Here is a 5,355-nt window from a genome sequence, read left to right as displayed (position 1 = left end):
AAAATTTTTAAAAGAAAAGAAAAAAAATCACCTAGGAGAAGATTAAATAGATCAGCTATCTCAACAGATGGGTGATGGAGAGTTAAACAGAATATAAAATTTATTTTTGTAGTGCCATATGGAGATAAGTGGATTTAACAATGAAAAAAAATAATCCTTGACAAAAAACAAAACCATAGGTACAAGGACAGGATAGTGGTTAAATTGTCATCAATTCTTACCCTTCCCTGTATCCACATCTTTTCTCTGGCCTCATCATGGGGAGAGTATACATCAACACTTCTAGACTTTGGGTGTTTATGTGACCTGCTTTGATCAATGTAATATGGGTTAAAGTGATAGCATTTCTGACCTCGTCTTAAGGCCTCAATTGTTTTTGTTTTTTTGTTTTTGTAGGTTTTTTTTTTAAAAGATGTTATTTATTTATTTGACAGAGAGAGAGCACAAGCAGGGTAGCAGCAGGCAGAGGGAGAGGGAGAAGCAGACTCCCTACTGAGCAGGAAGCCCAATGCAGGACTCGATCCCAGGACTCTGGGATCATGACCTGAACCAAAGGCAGACACTTAACGACTGAGCACCCAGGTGCCCCAGGCCTCAATTGTTTATATTTGTTTTCATATATATATATATATATATATATATATATATATATATATATATATATATATATTCTCTTTCCCTATGCTGTCACCATGTGATGTTCCACTGAGTAGCTGCTGTCCCATTAGCATATACCTTAGAGCAACACATGTGAAGCAGAGCTATCCCCAGCTGACCTGCAGAACTGTAGTGAGAGGCATTTCTCCCTCAGCCTAAAGCAGAGGGCTTGTAGAAGAAATAAATGCTTATTGCTGTATACCACTTAGATTTTGTGGTTGTTTGTTATGCAGTAAAAGCTTACTAATACAACAAGAAAACAGCCATTTCACTTTAACACTTGCAGATACCAGGTATAATAATGGAATTTCTGACCCTTCCATTAATTTGATCCCAGAAGCATAATATAGTTTGCACATACTTGGAAGAAAGTCAATTAATATTCAGGTTGCCACCAAAGAATTGCACAATGTATTAGATGGGATATTACTTCCTTTATTATAATAAAGTAATGTATGGAAAATATATGCCAAGGAAATACTAACAGCAAGAAATTGGGATTGGCAAATGTTAATTTTAGTCAAAATATAATTCAAAACAAAGGACCAAAGAAAGATATCTTACATGGATAAAATGTGTAAGAGAAATATAACTATCATTAACTTTTTTATACCTACAATAAATCTTGAAGTGTGTGTGTGTGTGTGAGAGAGAGAGAGAGAGAGAGACAGCAAGAGAGAGAGAGAGAGAAAGAGAGAGATAAATTGAGGCAATTTTCTCTAACATATCTAAGGGGGGGAAATATAAGATTATCACCACGATGCCGAAAAAGTCTTTAACAAACTTCAGTAATCATTGTGATTTTAAAAAATACTCAAATAGGAATTGATGGAAAACAGTCTAAGCATGATAAAATATGAGAGCAGGGAAAGATGGTAGAATAGGAAGATCCTGAGTCCATCTTCTCCCACAGACATACCAAGGCAACAACTATATGTAACACAGCTCACTCTAAAAACGACCTGTAGACTGGAAGAACAGAACTTTCAGTACTAAAGAAATAAAAAGAAGGGCACACTGAGAAGGATAGGAAGGGCAGACACATGGTCAGAAAACAAATCTCTAGAGCAATGGCCTACAAGTGGGAGGAACATCACAGGAATGAAGGAGGGAGGGGATCAAGCCCCACACTGAGCACCTCCAGCCCTGGGGACCTTCATGGGGAAGACAATCCACTGCAACATCTGAATTTGGAAGTTGGTGGAACTTAGCTCTGGGAGAGGTGTAGGGCTGTAGGAAACTGAGTCTCCACTAGAAAAGGGCCAGTGAGCTGTATCACTCAGCATGAGACACAACACAGAAGCAGCAGTTTAAAAATTGCCTGGGGTATACATGAAGAAGATTTACTAATTTTAGGATGTGTGCCTGAGAGGCAGGAACATGCAGGAGCTTTCTCCAGGAATGGAAAGGCTGTCTTCCCCCAGCCTAGTGAGCTGGGGGCATGTGAGAGCCAGTTCTGACACTCTCCATCTACCTTGCTACACTGCTTGCCCTGACTGGTGGTCCCGCTGCAGACCCTACCCACCTAACCCACCTACACAAGCAGGTAACCTTCCAAAGCAGCTCCTACCCCACCAGATCCAGTGGGTAGGCTCAGTCAGGAACAGTATTCTCCCCAGAAGAACTGCTGCCCTGGGAGCGAGGTAAATAGTTTCACCCACCAATGTGCTGGCAATAGCCACAGTTGAGTCTCTAACTTAGGTGCATTAGGAGCTACCCGACACATCAGCATGCCAGCAGTGCTCATGGCCCAGTCACAACAAAAGACTGCACAAACCTACACAGGAGACATCCCTGGAGCACCTGGTTTTGATAACCTGGACATATGTGCTACTGGGTACCACATTAGGTCTTCTACATTAGGCCACCACTTTCAAGGCCAGGAGACATAACTTACCTACCAAAAACTTAGTAGCAAACAGAGAGCCAGACAAAATGAGGAGACACAGAAATATGTCCAAATGAAAGAAAGAGCAAAAACCCCAGAAAAAGGGCTAAACAAAACAGACAAGCAATCTACACCTGATAGTGTTCAAAGTAATGATCATAAAGGTACTCACCAGACTTTAAAAAAAGAATCCGTGAACTCAGTGAAAGCATCAACAAAGAGATAGAAAATATAAAAAAGAATAAATTGGAACTGAAGAATACAATTACGCAAATGAAAAATATGCTATATGGAATCAGCAGATCAGAGGATGCAAAAGAATAGATCAGCAATCTGGAAGACAGGGTAGTGGAAAACAACAAAGCTGAACAACAAAAACAAACATTTTAAATGAGGCTAGGTTAAGAGACTTCTTGATAACATTGACGGTACTAACATTCACATTGTAAACATTCCAGAAGAAGGAGACAGAGAGAAAGGGTTAGAAATTTTACTTGAAGAAGTAATAGCTGGAATTTTCCTTAACCTGCAGAGGGAAACAAGCATCCAGGTCCAGGAAGCTCAGAGAACCCAAAACAAAATGAACCCAAGGATGTCCACACCAAGACACATAATAAATAAAATGGTAAAAATTAAAGGTAAAGACAGAGTCTTAAAAGCAGCAAGAGAAAAGCAAACAGTAGCAAGAGAAAAGTAAACTCTATTAGGCTATCAGGTGATTTTTCAGCAGAAAATTTGTAGGCCAGAAGGGAGTAGTATAGCTTCCCTAGTGCTGAAAGAAAAAAACCCACAAGCAAGAATACTTTACCTGGCAAGGTTATCATTCAGAATTGGAGAAATAAAATTTCCAAGACAAACAAAAGCTAAAGGAGCTCATCACCACTGAACTGACCTTATAAGAAACATGAAAGGGAATTCTTCAAGTGAGAAAGAAAAGACCACGACTAGAAGAAAATTATGAAAGGAAAAAAATTTCACTTGTAAGAGCAAACATACGGTAAAAATAAGAGATCAATCACTTATGAAGCTGGTATGGAGGTTAAAACACAAAAGTAGTAAAAATCAATTACATCCACAAAAGCCAGTCAAAGGATACACAAAATAAAATGGTATAAAATACAATATATAATATATAAAAGATAGAGGAGAAAAAATGTAGTGTTTTTAGTATGTGTGACCATGAACTTAATATAGAGTGCTGTATATATAAGATGTTATAGCTGAACGTCTTGGTAACCACAAACCAAAGACCTATAATAGATACACAAAAAATAAAGGGAAAGGAATCCAAGCATAACACTAAAGAAAGTCATCGAATTCCAATGGAAGAAAGCAAGAGAAGAAGGAACAGAAGAACTACAATAACAACCAGAAAACAATTAGTAAAAATGGCAACAAGTACATTCCTATCAATAATAACTTTAAAGGTAAATAAAATAAATGCTTCAATCAGAAGACACAGGGTGACTGAATGTACCAAAACCAAACAAACAAAACAAAACAAAACAAAACAAAAAACAAGACCCATCTACATCTTCCTATAAGAGATTCACTTCAGACCAAAGTCTAAAGACTAAAAGTGAAGGGATGAAAAATGATATTCCATCACAAATAGAAGTGAAAAAGCTGGGGTAGGAATATTTATATCAGACAAAATACACTTTAAACAAAGACTGTAACAAGAGACAAAGAAGGGCATTACCTAATGATTAAGGGGTCAGGCCAAGAAGAGGATATAAGAATTGTCTATATCTATTCACCCAAATAAGGAGTACCTAAATATACAAAGCAAATATTTATAGACATAAAAGGAGAAATTGACAGTAAGCTAATAAGGTAGGGAATTTTAACACCCCAATTACATCAACGGATAAATCATTCAGACAGAAAAATCAATCAGGGAACAGTGGCTTTGAATGACACATTAGACCAGATATATACAGAACAGTCCTTTAAAAAACCACAGAATACACATTCTTTTTAAGTGCACATGGAACAAATTCTTCAGGACAGATCACATATTAGGCCACAAAACTTGTCTCAATAAACTTCAAAAGACTGAGGTCATAGCAAACATCTTTTTTAGTGACAACAGTATGAAACTAGAAGTCAATTACAAGAAGGAAAGCTGGAAAAAACAAACCTAAAAGCTAAAAAAAGGTGTTACTAAACAACCAATGGGTCAACATAAAACAACGAAAGAGAAAAATCAAAATATACCTTGAGACAAATGAAAATGGAAATACGATGGTTTAAAACCTCTGAGACACAGCAAAAGCAGTTTTAAGAGGGAAGTATAGTGATACAGGCCTACTTCAAGAAAAAACAAAAATCTCAAACCAACTTTCTACCTAAAGGAATTATAAAAAGAAGGACAAAACTGAAAAAGAAAGAAATAAGAAGAAAGGAAGGAAGAGAAAGAAAGAAAGAAAGAAAGAAAGAAAGAAAGAAAGAAAGAAAGAAAGAAAGAAAAAGAAGGAAGAAAGGAAGAAAGGAAGAAAGAGGGAAGGAAGGAAGAAGAGGGAAGAAGATAGGAAGACAGAAAAATGAGGGAGGAAGGAGGAAGGAAGGAAGGAAGGAAGGAAGGAAGGAAGGAAGGAAGGAGATGAATAAGAGGAAGAAGGAAAAAGAAAGGAAGAAGAAAGAAGAAAAAGAGAAGAAAGAGAAGGAAGGAAGAAAGGAAGGTAGGGAGGAAAGAAAGGAAAGAAAAGAAAGAAGAAATAAGCAACAGCAGCAGTTGCCACCACTGCACCGCCACGACCACTGCCCAAAGTTAGGGGAAGAAAGGAAATAAAAATCAGAGTGGAAAT

This window comes from Ursus arctos, unplaced genomic scaffold, assembly GCF_023065955.2.
Source record: "Ursus arctos isolate Adak ecotype North America unplaced genomic scaffold, UrsArc2.0 scaffold_12, whole genome shotgun sequence".
Classification (NCBI taxonomy): Eukaryota; Metazoa; Chordata; class Mammalia; order Carnivora; family Ursidae; genus Ursus; species Ursus arctos.
The sequence above is the reverse complement of the archived record's forward strand: the minus strand, read 5'-3'. Positions refer to the sequence as shown.